The sequence below is a fragment of the Miscanthus floridulus genome, chromosome 15, assembly GCF_019320115.1.
Source record: "Miscanthus floridulus cultivar M001 chromosome 15, ASM1932011v1, whole genome shotgun sequence".
Lineage (NCBI taxonomy): Eukaryota > Viridiplantae > Streptophyta > Magnoliopsida > Poales > Poaceae > Miscanthus > Miscanthus floridulus.
In genome coordinates, this window is record NC_089594.1 from 13,255,983 (window position 1) to 13,278,290 (window position 22,308).

The window sequence follows — 22,308 nt, forward strand, 5'->3', positions numbered from 1 at the left end:
GTTTGAGCAAGACTTGACGCCGATGGACGAAGGCAATGGTGAAAAGCAAGTGAAGTCAAGATTGATGAACCAATATGGTCATGTGATGATATGAAGTGGATCATATCATTTGGTGAATGGTTGATGCATGTGTTGCATCAACAATGGAGGAGATGGAATGGAATGCGCAAGGCAAAGGTATAACCTAGGGCATTTTATTTCACTAATCATAGGTGTGTAGAGAAGTTGATGACCAGATTTAGGATAGATGGCCGTACTATCAAGAGGGGCAAACTTGTTTGCATATCGGTCATCTAGTGCCACTCGAGTGATCTAACATTGCATTGTTGCTAGGATCCAGTGGCGTGGCAAGTTGAGTGGCTAATCCTTTAGAAAATATTTGTGAAAAGCTAACACACATACACATAGTGTTGTACACTTGGTGGTGTTGGCGCATTTGCAAAGGAGAAGAAGTTGGTGAAGAAAAGGAGTTGAATGCGCTGGTCATGGGGTGACCGAACACATCTGACATGAGGACCGGACGCGTCTGATATCTAACTCAAGCGATAGTGTTCCTGACGTGACCAGACACGTCCGATATCGATACTGGATGCGTCCAGTATTCTAGCCAGGTGTGGGCAGAGTTGCCGAGGTGACATGGGGCACGGGTGTTGGTCCAGAGAGGACCGGACGAATGGGCGCGTCCGGTCGGCCACACCGGACATGTTCGATCGCAGTTGAGTAGCTCTGGGAGCTCTCTGGACTCGACCAGACGCTGCCCCTCCTGTGTCTGATCACTTCGCTGCAGTGCATCCGATGCATCGCGTTAGAGCGTGTCAAAGAGAGCTGTTGGGCGGCAACGGCTACTTCATTTGAATGGGACACGTGGCGGTCAAGGAGTGACTGAATACAGCGATCGAACACGTCCGGTCGCCACACCAGACACGTCCGGTGCACACAACCTGCGCGTCCGGTCGTCCCAAAATCTACCCAGTGAAGGGGTAACGGCTATTTTAGCCCATGGGGCTATAAATAGAAGTGTTGGTCAGCCTTTGGTTGTGAGATGAGCACACTAGAGCCTTAGTGGCTTATGTGGTAGTGCTTGGGAGCCCTCTAACTCACTTGTGCTTGATAGTGTTCATCCGATCGAGTGAGTGAGCAATTCTAGTGCGATTGCATCATGAGGTTGCATCGAGTGGCACTAGGTGAACGGGTTGCAAGCCGATGGTGCTTGTTACTCTTGGAGGTTGCCACCTCCTAGATGGCTTGGTGGTGGTCTTCGTCGAAGCCCGCAAGAAGCTTGTGCGGTGCTCCGGAGAAGAGCTTTGTGAGGGGCATTATGCTCGCCCTGTGGGAGCCATAAAGAGCAACTCTAGTAGACCGAGGCGCTGAAGGGCGACAAGTGGTTTGGCCGGGTCAAGTGCTAGAGCTTGTGGTAAACACTCCACGTGGGAGAGTGTGACTTGTGGGTCACCACTAGCAAGAGGACTGGCAGGCAACCTTGGAGCTTGTCTCAATGGGGACGTAGCGTGTTGGCAAGCACGTGAACCTTGAGAGAAAAATCACCGTGTCAACATTGTTCTTCCCGTTGGTTTGCAATCCCCTTACACAAGCTTGTAATTACTTTCATATACCTTATGCTTATGTAGTTGCTCTTGTAATTAGTTAGCTTGTGTAGCTCACTAGTTACCATGTAGCTTGTGTAGCATAGAAGTAGCTACCTTGCATAACTAATTTGGTTTGTGTAACCTTGTTAGTCACATTGCTTAGTTTGTGTAGCTAAGTATTTGTGCTCTCTAATTTGGCATTGGTTGCCTTGTTATTGAGCTTTGCTAGTGAGCTTAGGAGCTTTGTGCTTTTGCTTACTAGAATTGTGTAGGAGCTCCCAAGTGTGCAAAATACTAGTGGCATAGGTTTGTGTGACTTTGCTCCTAGAATTGGATAGGTGAGCTCTAGCTAGCCCAACACCTTTGTTGCCTAATTACGATCTTCACAAGGTGCTTGTGAACTTCGATAGAGGGGTGTAGTCTTGGCTAGACCGATTGTTTTAATTCCATATTTGTTTCGGTTAGCTAGCGCGATTAAATTTAGAAAGGACTATTCACCCCCCCTCTAGTTCGCCATCTCGACCTTTCAGTAGGCTGCGCCCCCACTTGCCTCCCCATGCGCGCACATGGTCTGGTCATGTGTCGTGTAGCGAGTGCGCAGACATGGTCGTGAGTCCGGCCAACCGCTAGCTGCCAAAGTGAGGACAACCAAAGCTCGGACCCATCCCTCTTCCCCTCTGTTGCCGCCGTCGGAGCCGCGCCAGCACGTTAGACAGCAAGAGGTCATCTCCAATCAATTCCACCCATCTATGGGCCCGCTAGTAGGTTCTCTCGTTGCCTGACCCCACCCAGCCTTGAAGCGTGGAAGGCCAAGCTCCAATTTGAAGTTTTTCCCCGCTGCCGTGCCATTAAGGCTGCGCTCAGCCATGGTCAAGGGCAACCCTCTTAACGCCCACCCCAAACCAATTCACCTAAACTACTAGCTTTGCCTTGCCTCCCTCTCCACCTTGCGCACGCTAGAGGAATCGCTACCACCTCCCCATCGTCGCTGACGCGACCGTGCTATCATGGTGTGCCACCGCATGGCTCGGCCGCACATGGCCAGCCCTTCTCCATCACCCTATTCTCCAACCATCACCTCGGCTAGGTCCATGGTAGTCTATTGATGCTCACGCGCTAGCCAGTTAGGTCCGTAGTAGCCCCAGCTCACCGAAATGAGTGCACCGCCGCCGCGGACGGTCGCGCGTTGCTGTAGCTCATTCCAACGCATCTCGCCGCCCTGCGTTGCTGCTTGACATAGGTGGTTGGACCGTAGTTGAAGGTTGGCCCGACTAATGGGCTGGCGCAAGCCCCAGGTGGCCGGCGCAGCTGCGTTGTGGCACCGCCCGCCGTGCCACCGTGCACTGGGTCGTCGGGGTGCTCACGGGGGAAATTCTAGGAAGGTCGGGGGGTTAAGTGAGAAGGCCTATGAGAGGGGGAAATAGTGTTAGTACTTAGTTGTGATTTGGAAGAAGTTTGAGGCCTCTTTTCCATAAACGCCAGCGCGCGGGATTTCCCCACCGCAGGCCGCCTCGTAGGTGGGCCGATGCCGCGTGGGCCGCGTTCGTGGGCCGTTTCGCGTGCGCATCGCGCATCGCGGGCCACGCATTGTGGGCCACGCGATGGAATTTGTTTATCTTTTTCTTAGGAAATTAGTAATAGCTTTTTATTTTAAATTCTGAGCCGATCTTTGGTAATTAATATAAAATCGTGTAGATGCCTAAAAATTGTGAAACAAATTTTGTTAGGTTCCTAAAATTGTGATCTATCTATTGGTGTATTTAGTTCATGTGTATATGTGTTGACACTAGGAGCTATTAAAAAGTATGAGAATGCTTAATTTTATTAAGTTGATTATTGTAGGAATTTTTGTGGTGAATTGGTAATAGTTTTTATCCTAAAATTTTTACAGTAGTTTCATTGTATTATTATGTGTTCACTGTAATTTTTTAGCCTTAGAATAGACTAAGCATTAGGGTATTTAGATGCTCTCTATTTCAATATACATTAAATCACTAGTAGAAATAAAGATATATCCTTAATTCACCAAGCTAAGGGTTTGTTAGTTGAACACAACACTTTGCTTGATGAAAATGATAGTTAGCTTAGTATCTTAGTCATTAGAGCTAGCTTAGTAGCTTAGTATGCGTATTCTTATTTTAAGAGTTGTTGTTGCCTAAATGCTAAGTGTTGCATCATCATCGCATGCATATAGAGAATGAGTCGGTGGAGATAGTGACCATAGACGATCGTGAGTTCGAGGAGATCGTCGAGGAATACGAGAAGGAGATCCTCATGAGGGAGGAGGTCCCGGAGCCACCGACGACTGATTCAGCTGACACCACGCCTGCCCAAGGTAAGCCCCAATGCATAACCCCTTATTTTGATAATCATTGTATATATATGTTATATGCATTTACGTTACAGAAATCTTATGAAAACCACCTGCATAGATATAACTGTCCTATGAGTCCTACTAGTACAAGTTCGAGTAGCTGCTATGCTTAAGTTTTCGATAGCGTGAGTAACCTGCCGTTACTCATAATAGGTGATTATTATAATTACTCTCATGATAAAATGATGAAAGGAAAAATAGAGACCGGGAAGAGATATGGTATGGGTTATGGTGGGTGTGACGAGTTGTGTCTCGCGGCAACGGGGCTTAGCTTGGTTATACTGTTTTCCCTATCCGTGTCGATTGAGGATCGTCCGTTGCTGTGGATGGTAGTCAGGTCATAGAGTTTTTATCCTAAGCATATACTTTCTTATGGGAGCAGAATGGCTCATTACACTCTTGTCGTGGGTTCCGGCCCTTTTCGGACTGACTGATTGGAGGCGGGGAAAGGTGGAGGTCTAAGCACCATATTGAGACCGAGTCTCAAATGTGGGGGCTTGGAGTCTAAGTTTAGACGGGGACCTAGACCCTGTGATAGGAGTGAAATAGGTTGGTCTTGTTTGTGCCTGGGTATAAATGGGGCATGTATTTCAGGGTACCCAGCTGGGATACATTAGTTCATAAATCACTGTTTCTATGAGATGGTACGACCTGGCTATGGTCTAGCACCATAGTAAGAACTAGAATATGAAAGATGGTAAAATGGTTCTGATTGCTCAACCCTTTCTGGAAAGTAGAACAGTGCTTACCTAGAATGGTTAGCTAATGAAGTAATCATGACAGCTAATAAAACATGATTTTAAGGACGTACTATTAGTAATGCTTTTCACAAACAAAGAAAATAGCAAACCATATTGCCTATCATACCCTTTGGAGTTGGGAAACTATTTCCACTAGTCGGATAAGTCTTACGAGTATATTGTGTACTTAGGGTTTATTTTACCCTGTTGTAAGTGCAGCTTGAGGAGTTAGCTCTTGTGTGGAGGATTCTCTTGGTGGGCACAGACGGATCATTGTACGTTTCCGCTAGATGTTTATTCCACTATTTAATTATCGTACTCTGAACCCTGATATTGTAATAAATAATTTCCAAAATCTCTTGTTGTATGAAATGGACTAAGTACTGTAAGCTCGTACTCATTATTGGATTCTGGAGGTAAAACATGGATTGATTCGAGTTCTCCCGTCGGGTGTGCTCGATGGAACTGTCCGATGTAGCAAATTTTTGGGGTGCTTAGTGTCTAGTGGAAGACAAGCGCCTCCGTAAGCGTGTTATTTCAGGAAGTTCTGACACATTTATACCTCTTCTTCTTCCTCCTCCCAACGGTTATCTTGACCAGAACTCTCACCAACCTTCAAACAAATATCTTCAACTCCATTGAAGGCTCTCCCCTCTCCCCCTTTGATTCCCTTGAGATTCCTTGAGAGATTGAGCCTCAAAACTCGATTTGAGAGCTTGTCAACCTGAGCTTCATTTTCTAGAGCAGTTGGTTCACGTTCAAGCTGGTGTATTGTGTTTGTTACTCTTGGAGCAAGGGCCCCGGCTAGGCGTCGCCCGCCGAAGATCCCAACTCTTGTAGGCGCTTCAAGACGCTTGTAATCACCCCATCATCTAGTAAGGAACTCTAAATCAAGAGACTTGTGCTCTTGACTTGAGAAGAGGATAGGGTTTACGAAACACAAGCATTGATGGCTTTCTCAACAACGTGGAGGTAGGCAAGCCTTGGTGGCAAACTGAACCACGAGATAAATACCTTGCCTCTTGTGTTTCTTGCTTTGTATTGTGCTCTATTTGTTTTTGTTGGTGATTCTAGGGTTTGGTCCCGATGTACTTGTGCGCAAGCTTTCAACCTTTTTCAAGTGGTTGAATAGGCTCTATACTACCTCTAGAATATCAGTAATTTATTCGATCTACTTTTCATTTCACATATTTGAATTGTGTACACAAGTTACTCTGCACGTGGCACCACTGTAGTTTCACCCGGCACTGCCACGTGAAAGTCCAGTAGTGACGCACCTATAGCAATCACTGTGATCTAGTTTGATTTTAAACAGGCCTATTCAACCCCATCTAGGTGTGCCAAGGTCTTTTCAAGCTTGTTATCCAGTATGAATACATAATAGAAAGAAGGGTTGAGAAAGAGAAATTGAATAGATACGGATAGAATTAGATATATTGTTAGTCAGATATTGATTTTTTTTGTCGGATGCAAATGCTGGATTGGAATATCAAATATAAAATGAATGAGCCGAATTTGCATTAGTTAACATCAAATACTTTCTTTTTATCAATGGTTTTGGAAGAACAATATCATTGTACAAGTCAAGATTAAAGTTAGAGTATATAACATATCATATTCATAAACTAAATATTTTAATTATTAAGTATATAAAAATAAAAATCTATAAATAAATAATCATTTCAATTATATATAAAAGACATTTATAAATAAATTAATAAATTAAATTATGTAAAAAATTATTCAACAACAAAAAATAACCAAATAAATAACGTGTTGAAATATAGTTTATAACACGAAATATATAAGCTTCAAACTAAACGAAGACAATATTAATGAAACTTAACATCTATATTTCAAAATTAAATTTTTTATCACTAGACATTAACTGTTCGTCATGGAGATACCTTTTAAATAGTTTTATCATGTTCATAAGCCTCACGAATATGGATATAGTTGGATATTTTATGATTTTTTTCTAATATGGATCTGGAATTAAATAGAGAAAAGTTATGAGAACAGATTTAGGTACATTTATTTTAGCATCCATACCAGAAGCAGATTCGGATACATATATCCATATTTAAAACAGATATACATATATCCAATAGATGCACAACCCTTAAAAAGAATAAGAATGATTTTTTTTAATATGGATCTGGAAGAATGGCCTGACCGCCATTTCACTTGTCTCTGTCAACTGTCATCATGATGCGGAGCACTGTACTTGAGTTTCGGGTCAACATGTCCAATCAGATTGAAGAATCCAAATCTTGGGGCCGAGCCGAGATCTACTGAGGGACAGTAGACGTCAGTACTGCTCCCTATCTTCTCTTCTGCACTACTACCTCAACGGAATGTAGCTCGTGGGTTGCAGAAAGGTCCATTTGTTCCAAATCCCTGAAGAAAACAGAGCGTACGTCACCGTATTTTATTCTGCCAACAACCAACTTATACACGTACTGGGACATGTTTGGATGGGTTTCAGATTCTTAAAAACCCGTTCTCGCCTCTAGTCTTCAGAGCCTGGATTCTAAGCAAAAACTAATGGGGATGTTTGGATTTCCAGTTTTTAAGAATCTGACTTCATTTATCGTTGACGGAGTCATCAGAAACTGGCAAAAGTCTGGATAGCAACAGGCAGCTCAAAATCCCTGCCACGCCATCGTGGTTGGTTGGTTCTGATAGTAATATGGTCAGAGCAGCATACGTCATGCATGAGCCAGCCATTCTTCAAAGCCAAACTTGAAGAGAACTGGGAAGGGACGTGAAGCCAAGGAGATACTATGGAGGTAGTAGTAACTCGAATGTTGCTCATCATGAGGTCCATTGCCTTGGCACAGCAAGAAATAAAAAACCAGAGCTCCAATGCTCTCCCTTGACTGCTGACAGGAGTGCAGAGGTGCTGGTATGTGTCTACGCTCACCATAAATCCTGCGGTTTAAACTCCATTCACGAAAGAGGAGAGGAGACTGCAAATCTGCAATACAGATTCTTGGCTGCCTATCACTTGACTACCCCAGATGCTGTATGCGACAGGCCATGCTGAACTCACATTCCCTGCTTCCAGTAGAGCTCAAGTCCTCTATGGCTCTGTCCCTAGTAATGGCCACAACTCCCCCAACACGATCTTCCTCCTAGTACCATGAAATGCATCGCATCATCGTCACAGCCTTCACAGGAAGGAAGGAAGGAGCGGATAGGCTGCCTGACAGCAACTGCAGTTCTCCCCTCGTCATCATGGCTGTACTGTGTTTACAGAAGAGACAACCAGCTGCTGCCAGCTGCTCGGGTTCTCAGGTCAACATGTCAAATCGGACAAATAATCCAAAATCCTGGAGATCGATATCGGCACATCAGCCACGGTCCCATCATCCCAATGGAATAGAGTCAAAAGACCTGGATTCATGCAGGAATTAACAAAACATTCTCGTCTTCATGTAGTACAACTACTACTAGCATTTATCAACTAATAGGAGCACTCATACGTCAAAGAACTAACTCGAGTGGTCAGTTCCACCGCTAACCAACTTATCTATGATCAGTTCGTAGAGCCAACTTGAGTTTACAGGAGGACAATGTGTTTGATTGTCTATATCGTACAAGGGTGTTTGGTTACCTGCACTAAGGTATCTTTTTTTTTTGTCCCTAAATAACTGTCGTTTTCGTTTTTCGAGAATGATTAAATATATATATATAAAATATTAATATTTATGGTACAAAATTAATATCATTAGATAGATGGTTGAATCTATTTTCATAATAAATTTATTTAGAGATATAAATATTGCATATATTTTCTATAAATTCAGTCAAACTTACGGCATGGAAACCAAAATCTACAGTTATTTTGGGACGGAGAGAGTATGCCGCATAAAATTAAGATGAAAAACGTAATGTCACAATAGTACTTTAACAGCCATTAAACTAATAATAACACTATTATAATAAAAAAATATTATACTCTGCCAGCGAGGCGCACTGAATCCGGGTCATTCTTCTATTTATCTAGAACTAGGCTCAGCACTTGTTTAGTTCCACCCCAAAATCCAAAAAGTTGCTACAGTACCTGTCACATCGAATGTTTGCGGCCCGTGCATGGAGCATTAAATGTAGACGAAAAGAAAAACTAATTGCACAGTTTGGTGGGAAATTACGAGACGAACGTTTTAAGCCTAATTAGTCAATGTTTCGACACTATTTGCCAAATAAAAACGAAGGTGCTACAGTAGCCCCAAAATCCAAATTTCGCGAACTAAACAAGGCCTCACACTTTTTTCTGCACGAGGTGAGCCAGACTAAACATGATATATAGCCATAGGCAAACCAATCTGCATCCCATATAGCCTGGCTAAAGGAGATGTAACAATACAAACTCATTCTTAGCAAACTACCCAATTTTAGGATTTTTTTGATTCAGAGGTGAGATATCTCATTTTGTCCCATTGTTTAGTTTAGGAAAACTAAGGAAAGTGTTTTTCTATAGAGGATTATTCCTCTGGATTCAGGGACAGATTTATCCCCAGAAATTATAGGTATGCAATTGTCCCCTCCAAACGACGTCTTCTTCCATATGCACGCGCGGGCTTGACAACGACATGGGTGGGTGGCCTTGGCTAGGGCTTAGCCTAGGTGCGGACGAGAAGCTCCGTCCCTGCGCAAATGAGCGGGCAAGGCTGCAGGTAGGGAGCCATGCCAAATGGTGGCAGTTGCGGGGCTAGTGGGGCGGGTGGGGTTGAGACCAGAGGCGGATAGGGTGGCCAGATCTAGAAGCGTCGGCGGACAAGGTGGGTGCATCCGCGGGGCGGCAGGGGGCCGGCAGCGGATGGGTGGGCGGCAGCGGGGAGGCCAAAGATCTAGAAGGGGGAGAAGAATGTGATGCTAACATTCAGACTCAATTGACGGTTGTCTATTGAATGAAAAATAGTTATTATATTTTCCCTCCCTCGTGCCTCCAACCAAATACCAAATAGGAATATCTCTGTCTTCTCACCCCCAAACGCATATATGAAAGAATCACACCCTAAAATTATCCCTCTGTAACCCCCAAACCAAACATAACCTTTGTGGTCGTCGATGACGACGTTATGCATGGGTCATCTTTTTGTTCGTATTTTCTTTTTTCACATTAACAAGATGGTGATTCATGAATTGTTTCTAATAAAATAATTTTGCTAATTACAAATATTTTGTTTCTAAAGTTTTGGGGAGTTTGAAAATAAATTTTATGATAAATCTAACGATATTTATTTGATGTCATAAATATTGATATTATATATATATTTAGTTAAATTTGAGATAGTTTCATAGGACAAAGCTACTCTTTGCGGGATGGAGTTAGTGCACGTTTGATTTGATTCAAAGTGTTGAGGTAGCGAGCCTCACGCGCTAGCTTGAATTTTACAATGAACTGCCGAACCAAGCTAGTGGCAGCAGTGTCCTATAGAATATAATGGTAGAGTAGTGGTAGTACAACATTTTTTTTGTACAATCTTAAAAAAGGCAGGAATTCTAAAACAAGGTGCGTGGGCCGAATTTTTTACTATTTGGCTCTTTTTTCGAAAGTTTCTCTCAAATAGACCCATGGCGGAAACAATTCCAGAAATGGACCCTTGGCTCGGCGCCAGAGTGACTGGCGCCGAGCTCGGCGCCACGGTCACTGGCGCCGAGGTCCTGGGCACGGGAAAATGGCCGGCCAGGGGCTCGGCGCCAGAGTGACTGGCGCCGAGCTCGGCGCCGTAGATCTTGGCGCCGAGCTCGGCGCCAGTCTCTATGTCGCCAAGCCACCTGCATTTAACCCATCCTGCACTTCTTCCCCGAGCGTTCTTCCTCTTATTTCTCCTTAGGTTTTTTTCTCACCACTTCACCCTACCTCACGAATCGACATATTGGACCTTGAAAACCTTGATTTGATCCGTAGATCTTCGAGAGTAAGGTATACTCGCTCACCTCCTTGTTTTTCTCGCATCGATTCGGTACATATTAGTCGGATTTTTGAACCTAAGAATCGTCATCACTTAGGGTTTCATTGTATCCCTCAATATATGTATTATACAACCGTAGGTTCATTTCAAGGCATAAAAAAAGCTAGCAAACCAAGCCGCATGTAGTTATGTTATGGGTTTATTGTTGTGGATGAAATGAGAAACCCTAGGTTTAGGGTATATTTTTAAAAGCTTTTGGTTCTTAGAACGAAATTGATTGTATTGTAGTTATGGTTCTCATTGATATTTTGTTGTGATGTTTTTATTTATGTTTGTTAAATTACATCGTATTTGTTAGATGCAAGAAATGTTTCGGGAGGAGTTTTGGCGAAAACGGGGTCGTCCTCGAGAATTATACCCCGACGCAGTCTAGCAAAGATGCCCCCGTTCCTCCTGACCTTCCTGTCCCTAACTGTGACTGTGGTTTCTCGGCCCATGTTTTTCAATCGAAACATCCGGACACAGCCGCGCGTTGCTTCTACACATGTAGTCGGTTTAATGTAAGAAATTGTTTGTACTATCATTTTTCTTTATTTAGTTTAAGTATGGTACTAATATTTTATTGGAATCTCGTTGTGTAGGACCATGAGAGGTGCTTTTTCTTTTAGTGGATCGATGGTGCAGACAAGTTTGATCCTAGGTACCTCTTTTTCGACTGATTGGTTTAGAGGGAGACATCCACGTGAGCACTTCAAGCGGTGGGTTCCACCCCCCTAATCCCTCCGGCAATGACGGCTAAGGAGAAGCACCTAGCCGCAGTTAGACGACTCGAGGAACCTCCTCTGTGCGATTGCGGAGATCGAGCTGTGATAAACCCTGAGAATACGTTGGAGTTTGTGTGTCCAAACAAGCATGAAGTAAGTGCAAAGTGTATGTGTTAAAATCTTGAGCTATATGTGTTTATGTACTAATGTCTCATTATTTAGGTGTATTCAATGGCGAAGTGTCGTTTCAAGGAGTGGTTGTATGGTCCTAAGAACCAATGGCCGGAAGAACCGCGGAGGGTTAAGGAAAAGAAGAAAGAACGGGTAATCTACAAAGCACCTCCTGTCATGTGCGAATGTGGTGTAAAATCCAACTATGGCCTAGTCCCTTCGGAGCTTGGAATAGGTCATTATTGCAGGCCATATGATTGAGTATGATGAGGTTCGTTATTTTTCTAGTAAACATGAAATCGTATTTTGTTTGTTTTCCTAATACATATATGATATAATATTTGTTTTGAACAGAGCACTAGGAAATGCAGTTGGGAATGTTATGATGGTCAAGCTAAGTTCTTGGATGAACTGAAGAAGAGGCAAGTAATTGCACGGAAGAGGGGATATGGACCTGACTACGTCAACCTATTCGTTAAACATCACAAAGAAAAGATGCGTGAGTTTGCTAGACAGCGCGGTATTTGTAACCCGATCGATATTGGGCTTAACAAATGGGCATTGGAGAGGCGGACGACGTTAGAGGAGGAGAGGGCAAGGAATGAGGCAAGGGAGGAGACAAGAGTACAGATGCAGGTCTTGAACGAGCATGTTGCTACATTATGTGCCAGTGAGTGCTTGAAAACCTTTTTTTCGTTGCCTGGTTTTAAATGTAATATTATCGAGTTGCTAACTGATTGCATTTTATACATCAAGGGATTGGTTGCAGCGGGGAACATGCTGCAGAGGGTGGCTCGTGCAAGGTATGAGGAGAAGAAGTTAGATGGCCATAGATCACTGAGCTGGTCGCACCGTTCAATCACCGATTGTGCTGTGTGATGATGGAGACGAGGATGAGGACGACACTGGCAGACTGAGTGAGCTCATTGCTCTAGCAGAGGCGGGCATATAGGCGCAGGAGGCTGAGGACGACACTGGCAGACTGAGCGAGCTCATCTCTCTAGCAGAGGCGGGCATTCAGGCGCAGGAGGCTGACGACAACACTGGCAGACTGAGCGAGCTCATCGCTCTAGTAGAGGCAGGGCTTACAGGCAGAGGAGGATGACGACATGTTCTTCACTCAGGCCGTAGCGGCCGCAGATGAAGCGGAGGCCGCTTACTACAAGCGACAGGCAGGTCAGAGCAACGCAGTTGAGCCTAGCCACAGCAACAGGGTTGTAGTAGAGGACTGGTACTCGGATGATGAGTTGCTTACTCAGTACGTTTCAGATTGAGGATTTAGAAGTGCATTTGCCCCTTTGTCTACTGTCGACACTTAGTTGTACTATTAATATGTTTTGTAATGTGACATAGTATCGAACTTTTCATTATGTGGTTGTTTTCATTATCAATGGTCTTAATATTCCGCTTAATGATACGGACTTATTTCCATTTGAACACGTGCTGCAAAAAATAGTTAACGACATACGATATTATAGAAATCAACACACGAAACACATTAAATGGCATGTGACTACATGTACCGAACCTGGGTACATAGTTTTCTTTGACTAAACCTAACATGCCTTAGGTAATTAAACCATGCCTTCGGTAATTAAACCTAACATGCCTTAGGTAATTCAACCTGGGGTTCTCCACAAGAAAAAGATAAAGTCATCCTAGTAGTGTGGCCACATAGCAAATTGTGTTGCACCTTCTCCATAGTAGCCTCCCGTTGTTGGTGGTGGTGGTGGCGGGGGTGATGGGGGAGACCCCTTTTTCTTGTGGTTAGGGCAGGTGCAATATGGATCATTGCAGGAGTGCCTCCTATGAATCAGCACCATTGTTGTTGTCGTCCTGTTCGTCAGTCCTTGTAACCGCTGCTAACTTCCCTTTCTAGATCGAAGATACGGTCTTGTAGGTAGTAGATGTACTCCGCATGCGGATAAATAGGTCGAGGATCGACCCACCTACTGAACCCATAGTTTTCTTCGGCCAAGGAAGACTACAAAAAGTATGTCGTGTAAGTGATATACAAGACAAACATATTGAAGAAACAAATAGTAATAGCAATTACCCATGCTCGCGGGCATTTGAAGAAACGACGACCTCCATCTATTCCCTCGGTGAACATCTGCACTAGGCAGTCCTCACCATGCATGCATTTTGGCCACTCTTCTTTCCTTTCATCGTATCCTGTCAGTGGTGCCTCTTTGGTGAAATCACTTTTGCTCTCAACTGGGAACCTCTCATAAAGAGCTTCCTCAAAGAAATCGGGACCAAGAGGACCCTCCCACCCCCAGGTAGTTTTCTTCCCCTTTCCTCTCCCTCTGGACGACCCTCTAGACATTGGTACTACAACAAAAGCAAATGCTGAGGAGTGTTCTTCTTTCTTATTATTTGTGTGAATGAGAGGGAGTGAGTGGTTATTTATAGGTTGAGAGGAGGAATGGAGGCCTATCAATGTGCCATGTCAGCGATCCGTGTGCCTCTTCACCTCAGCCCTTGGATCAAACAGTCATAAGATGGATGGTGGAGATAGAGTTTAGTTGTGCTTCCTTGCATGTTGTCCTTGCATCTGAAAGGTCTATATCAGTGATGTGATAATTCGATGCTGTCCGTGTATCTGAAAAGTCTATGTTTATTGTCTGAAAAGCATAGATTCGTTCACTGTTGCTTGGTAATCCTAGATTCTTGTACACAGCGTATGTACAAATATTCCTAGATTATAAACGTAATAAATTTATAGTTAATCTGTGTACTACATTTGTGCCTTTGTACAAGTATAGTATGATTAAAGGTTCACGCAAAAAATTCGCAAGATACGGTCTTGTATTAGAAGCATCCACAGTTACAAACAGAGACATCAATATATATTCTAAACATTTAATTATCCAACAAGCATAATGCAACCACAACGATAGCATAATACAACCAACATAATATGTCATGCAAAGTCCAAATAGTCCTACAATGTCCATACAGTCCCGAATAGTTAAAGAAAAGTAAATACAAAATTCACAATAGTTCATAGTAACACCTACCACGTCCCTCACTGTCTCCTACTCTTGCCCCTACCCTTGTGACCTAGAGCGCTGGTGCCTGGAGTGTAAGGGTCATGTGGACGGCGTCGCCTAGTGCCTAGAGGCGGTGTAGGATGAGTCGATGGAGCGTCATGGAGCTGAGAGGGCCCAAGCTCATCGTGCCTCTTAGTCCATGTCATCGTCGTCATCGGCCTCCTCGTCCTCCTCGTCCCCTGTAGCTGCTTGACTAGAGGAACCCAAGGCTCCTCTTCCTGTAGGAAGGATCGTACACGTCATGCGTCGTGTTTGTCCTGCAACCACAACGACCAGCCGCACAGCGTAGACTGACGTGACAACCTCTGTTGTACAAAACTATGTTAACTGAAAGAATATAACATATTAATGATTTGTTTGAAAGAATATTTTTAATCTTACATCTAGGAAGCCAAGTATGTAGTCATCATTGACTCTAGGCCGAACACGCTCGATCTCTTCAACTGAGCTTCTCAGTGTATTGCCCTGCAACAAAGTTTTCAATAATAAGACTTCTGAACAGATATCATTTAGTTTTGTTTTCTTATGTAACTAAATGTAACAAAATAAGTCGATTGGCTTACCACTCTGTCCAAGATTGGTCCTGCCTCCACCTGCCTTCCTGCACGAGTGGACCGGTCGTACGTCGTGTCCTCATCGTTGGAGGACTCGATGTCAGCGTAGTCAGTTTCGGTCCACTATAGCCTGAGCCTGCACCTTGTCGAATGCTGGTACCAAGCTTGGTACTGCCTGAACTCATGGTTCATGTGCAGCTCGTTGTTGTCATCTAGGTTGTCGTGCATCTCCTCCCATTCCTCAATGTAGGACTGGTGGTGCCTCTCCTAGTCAAAAATCTTCTTGTTCCTCTGACGATCCAACCTGCACGTATGTCATCGTTACATTAATCCATGTACAGTGGCACCATATTATAAGAAATGGACCATCATCATGAGACATTTGAAATATCAAAACACTTACTTGTGTAAGTCAACGCCAGTCGAGAACAGAGGCATAGGCCAAAGCTATCTCACTCCAAATTGGCGTGCAACCCTATCTGGCAGGTGGTACTCGACAGCATAGAAGCAGATTAGAGGGCACCTCATCCTATAGAAGTAGTCATCGGCCCCACATACATTGCTCAGCTGAAAAGGAAGTGCAGTCCTCTCCACCATACGGCTCCCACTCCACCTGCATCATGTCCTAAATAAGATGTTAGATGGTATACTAATCCTTTTAAAAGCAGCATGGAAAATAAAATTTACTTACACTAGACGCCGTCAGCGAATCTAGCTCGTTCGTGTACTCAATGTACGCCCGGTCTATCCTCATGTGCGAAACCCTAACCTGGTCCCAAAGGTACGCCCACGTCGGCTGGCGACTTAGAGGCTAACCTTGGAACCACTCACGACGAGCCAGTACCTCTGGACGACCAACTGGAAAATGAGCCCACATCCACAGCTGTAATAGGTACACGCATCCACTAAGTGATAGGTTCGCCATAGACCTACGACACCCCTTGCACAGCTACCGGTATAGAAAACACAAGACTGTAGAGCCCCAGCTGTACTGACCTCGCCTGGTCCCAGTTACTGAGGCAGTGGATCCACATCCAGGACGCATTGTCACCCGTCGCGTCGGGAAAGAGAACGCAAGCAAAAAGGTGTAGGATCCATGCCCGGCAGTAGTACCCAACCAGTCTCCTCATTTGCCTCCTCAGGGCACTGTGCGAACTCTGTACGTAGCCATGAGATGGGAACTCCAGAAGTGCGAGCCCCTTGCTCGCCAAGCTCACGCCCAAGGAAGGCCTCCACTCGTGCTCTCCATCCCTCTGACCTGCACTGCCCGGTGACTGGGTTCCCATGAATCCTTAGGCCTAGCATCTTCTGACAGTCCTGAAGCGAGGACTGTCATCTCCCCGAAAGGTAGGTGGAAGCTGTGAGTCTCCGGCCGCCACCTATATTTAAGACCAAGCAAGATTACTTGTCAAAAAGTCAATCGCATGAACAAATGGCCATGAATGGAGGCAATGATTCACTTTAATACCTGTCTACCAACGCAGTTATCGCCGCTGAGTTGAACTTGGGCAACCCACGATGAACCTGAAAGGAGATGACATCCAGGCTAGCTCTTTGCAGGAAAGGAGTGTACCTATCGTCGTACCGAATGTCCTAAGAACCCACTGTGGGTCCTAGAATGAAGGTGCGGAAGGTCCTGCATCGAATATAACATAGTCACATGTTACTTCACTGAACACATGTACGAATAAAACTTATAGATTATTACCTGCCCCAGCGCAACGAGACGTCCTCGGTGGGTCTCCTCGTACGTCGGGTCGAGCAGGTGGAATTGCTCCATCCTACAAAAAAGTGAATGAATTAGAATTGCAATGTACAATGAAACATGAACTTATAAATGTATAGGTAATTGACACAAATACAAGCATAAATTGAGACATGCATAATTAAATATATGATACGACAAATATAAAATAATACTATAAACTAATAGTCCTACCTCACTAATCTGCCAATGGCAACTTCGTGAGTTGTGGCCAAGTCTACCGCACTTGCCGCACTCGTGCTGCTCGGGATCAGTAACAAATGGAGTTCCTCTCCCACTGCCTAGTTCTTCTGGGTATCTGATCCATAACCATCCTATGCCTCGTCCTCTGCCTTGATCCTACGCTTGTTCCAATGGTAAGCTGGATCCGCAATGTACTTCGGCCCATCATATGGAGGCCACTCTCTAGGATCCCGGAAAGGCACGAAGCGAGGGCTCCATGTGTTCACAAGCGTGTTGACACTGAATTCGTGAGGTATCCTCCTCTCGATATTATAGTTGCGATGCCTAGCTGCTGCCACCAAATGCGAACATACAAAGTGGTATTGCCTTGGTTTACCACTAAGTGCACTTGAAATCTTGGAGGACAACCACATGTATCCTCGACTCTCGGACCTCGCCATCGAACGTTGTACCGCCCCTATGCTCGACCTGATAAGTCCCTGTGGCGTGGTCAAAGCATGCAACCTTCATGTGTGCCAGCCCTTTCTCTTGCCTTCTCTAGGTGTGCCTTTGGTTTTAGAGCCCATATCTCTCCATCACTCCTCAACTGCAATGCATGGGCATGTCTATCATTGAACCAGTCAACAAGCTTATAGAAGGTGAATTGAACAATTGCATTCACGGGCATACCATGTATCCCCAATAGCAACTTATTGAATGACTCTGCCATGTTGCTGCACTGAAACTCGTACCTCCAGCCACCGTCGTCATGAGCTCTCGTCCATTTCTCCAAATCCCTCATCAAACCTATGAGCCATTGTCTACCTTCTGCATTTGATGCGGTTCTGACCTGCTCCTAACTTTTCCCTAAAGTACTTGTCCTCAAGCTGTCGAGCAGCCTCCTAGAACAGATCAAAGTTTTTCTTGACACCGTCCTTCCGTAGTAGATTCTCGGCAAGGTGTCGAGTACACCAACGATGGTGCAAAGGTGCATACCCCTCTAACTGCTCTCGCACGGCATTAAGTATGCCCTGATGCCTATCAGATATGACGCCAACCTCCCTGCCAGGGCCAACCACGTGTATCTAGGACTAGCCTCAAGAACCATCCCCAACTGTCATTGTTCTTCCTTCTCAACCAAAGCAAATGCCAAAGGAACCAACTTGTTGTTCGCGTCACAGGATATGGCTATAAGAAGTGTGCTCTGGTATTTACCAATCAAGAACGTACCATCAATGGAGAAGACGGGACGACAGTGCCTAAAGGCCTCGACACACTGAGGAAAGCACCAGAAGGCACAGGAAAAATATCTGCCTCCCATCCTTCCATGCATTAGGTTTTGGGATGTACTCATAATGCATGCCTGGATTCACCGCTTTGATTGCATTGAAAAGAACTGGCAGCTGCTCATACCCATCCTCCCAGTCCCCATATATCATCTTCCACGCTCGCTGCTTAGCCTTCCATGCTTTACCATAAGTTATCACATATCCTCCATACAACGCCTCAACGGTCCTGATAATTGTTCTCACCTTCATGTTGGGTTCTCCCTGTAAAATTCCCATCAACCGCTTGGCAATGAGGGTAGATGTCAACTGTCGATGCCTCAGTGTCAGCTCATGGTCAGCACAATTGTGTGGCCCAATCAACTTTTGTGATCTTCCATTTTCCGGTCACCTGTTGCTTCCTTGCACAAACCCTCCATGGGCAGCAGTTCTTGTCACACACAACTGTGTAACGGAGCTCCACATATGAATGCAATACCCTGTAAGGCCTCTTTCGTATCACTGCAAAAGCCTACAACCACCTCTTCAAAGCAGGGAGGTCACTGAACACCCTCCCCTCCTCAATTACCATGTTAGGACCGGCCTCAGGAGCTTCTAGGAGCTCATCATCACGTCCTTCTACAAACGCCAGATCAGAATGAGCAAGATCACTAAACTCATGAACTCTAGGATCACGGCGGTCGGGAAAGATACGCCTCATCATCTCAACATCACTCTCCGTCAGCTCTCCAATAGGACGATCATCATTAGAATCAAGAGCCCTAGCCATCTCATATGGCTCTGAATCATTCATAATTTCAACATTATTGGAGCCACGAAATCCATCTGAAAAGTGCACTTGCGCAGCAACATGGGGCACATCCATATTCTCAGGAATTTCTCCTGCAACAGTCATTACAGAAATGAGGAAAGAATGAAAGAAATAGATGTAAGAAACGGGATAAGCTCCCAAAAACCATACGGTTAAGACACTTACTTCGGATGATTCTGTGTCAAAGGGATCTCATAAGGAGGATCTGCCACGAAAACATGAGTATGACAACCATCTCCAAATAACGCATTGGGGGCAGATTGAGCATCAGGAACCATAGGCGCAATCTGCACATGCAGGTAAGGTTCCGGAATGGGAGGGTCGATGTGTGCCGGATGATCCATTGCTGGGGTAAACCCATGAGGGATTGGATCAACTAACACCCGACGAACAACCACGTCCAAACATTGCAGCTGGCTCTTCATAGCCGATCTCACATAGTTGTCCCACTGATCCGCACAACCAATTGAGATCATTCGCCTGAAGATGTTCGGAGGACAACCTAGGTGCAGTACACCATCAACTGCAATATCATCATCTCCAAAGCAATGCAGCTCCTCTCGAGTCCTTGCAACCATATCACTAAATGAAGGCCTATCATTGAATAGCACAGGCACGCTTTGCATGTCAAGAAACTCAACATATCCTATAACGATCGCTTTCAACCATGCCTCCATGATATATGGTCACTAGGTTGTCCATCTATTTAAAAAATGTTATGAAACACATGTCCTTTAGTCCAAATTAGACGATAGATAGTACCTAACAAATACTTTCTAACTACAAACTAAGTAATCATGATAATAACTACGTATATATTTATAGTGTACTCACTAAATAGCAAGATCATATGTAGTTAACTACAAATATAACTACATATCTAAGTAGCTATCTAACTATATCTATTTACTAATGTATCTATGTTTCTATCTATCTACATATATATCTCACTAAATCAACTAACTAAGTCATCACAATATAACTAGTAAATAACAAACACCAACTAAATAGGTACATTGCATATTCATATTTTTTACCTTTCTGGGTCGACGGACGATGGGCGTAGGTCAAGGCGAAGATCCGGGCCTACGGTGGCGCGGCCAACGACAGAGGTGGCGCACGGCGGTCGCGGGGTGCCCGGCACTCCGCAGCGGCGAGACCTGGCTCGACGGGCGCGGGAGGTGGGGCGAGGCGAGGGCGGCGGTGGACAGTCGGCAAGGCGGGGCGAGGCCGGTGGTGGAGGGGGCAAGGCGGGGCGAGGCCGAGGCCGCCGATGGAGACAAAGGTGAGGACGGCGGTGGAGGGCGTGGCGGCTCGGCGCTGCAGCCAACCAACGGGCAACAGCGCGAGGGCACGGGCGGTGCGGGCTCGGGCGAGGGAGCGGAGGCAGCGCGCGGCGGCTCGGCGAGGGAGGGAGGCAGCGCGCGGCGCGGGCTCGGCGCCGGAGCAGCGCGGCGCGGGCGGGCGGGCGGCGCGGCGGGCGGCGCGGCGCGGGCGCGGCGGGCGCGCGCGGCGGGCGTGGCGGCGGTGGCGCGGCGGCGCGGGGGCGACGGGCGGGCAGGGCGAGATGGGGAAGGACTGGGGTAGATATTTAGGGGCTCGGCGCCAGAGTGACTGGCGCCGAGCTCGGCGCCAGATCTACGGCGCCGAGCTCGGCGCCAGTCACTCTGGCGCCGAGCCCCTGGCAGGCCATTTCCCCGTGCCCAGGACCTCGGCGCCATGACCGTGGCGCCGAGCTCGCCAGTCACTCTGGCGCCGAGCCAAGGGTCCATTTCTGGAATTATTTCCGCCAGGGATCTATTTGAGAGAAACTTTCGAAAAAAGGGTCAAATAGTAAAAAATTCGGGTGCGTGGGGGATCGGAAGAAAAACGCAAGAATTGTGGTTGTGCTACGTGCTTTTGGATCGCCGCGCCTAAAGGAAAAACACATGAATTTTGGAGGAAAGAAGAGAGGCAGAATCGTAAACATACATGAAATTCTTAATAAGACGATGGAGAGGAGCCCCTAGAAATTTTAAAAAACATGCATGACGTTCTTTGCATCAAATCAAATCATGACGCGGCGGAGGGATTGAAGGAGGTGGTAGATGGTTGCTCCAGCTCCTTGTAGCAGTAATTGAAGGCAGCTGTTTAGATGGGATGACGCGCGACTGAGCATGAGCTTGAATGTTGGTCATGATTAGTTCATGTCTCGGGACTATAAGCGAAGGGCAGGGGAACATTTGAGTTGACAGCAAGAGGACTTCACAACACTCGAGGCATCCTACACTGCATGCCTACTTGCTAGACATCATCGAGTGCAATGGTTAAATGCCATTGACCTTTTGACGCTAGGTAGCTGAGTACATGATCTGCCCGGGTTACAGTAGTTACACCCTAAAATGTCAAATTTTTCAAAATTTTCCATCACATCGAATCTTTAGACGCATACATGAAGCATTAAATATAAGTAAAAAATAAAACTAATTACACAGTTTAGACGAAATTCACGAGACGAATCTTTTAAGCCTAATTAGACTATGATTGGACACTAATTGCCAAATAACAATGAAACTACCACAATGTCATTTCACCAAAAATTTCGGCATCTAAACGGTACCCTAGTTTCTCGAAATCGAAATGTTAGTTAGAGCACTACCGGGAATCCTCAAATTTATGAGTGTTTTATGTTTGTCGAGTGTATTTCTTTGGACACTCGATGAATAAGATCTTTGTCGAGTGCTGCGTTAAAAACACTCGGCAAAAAAAAAACACTCGGGAAAAAAGTTGGTTTCCCGAGTGTAAAAAAAAACACTCGGCAAAGAAATAAATTTTTTTTCTAGAAAAGGAGAAGAAAAAAAAAACTTTGCCGAGTGCTCAGATCTACAACACTCGGCAAAGAAATAAATCTTTTTTCTGGAAAAGAAAGAGAAGAAAAAAAATAAAAAAAAGCTTTGTCAAGTGCCCGATCTGGAACACTCGGCAAACAAAAATAATATCTACATAACCGTCCGGCCCTCCGCACCCTCCCCTTCTTCCTCCCGGGCACCCCGCCCCCAGCACCCCCTCCCCTTCTTCCTCTCGGGCACCCGGCCCCCAAAGCCCCTCCCCTCCCCTCCCTCCCTCTTTTGGCCGC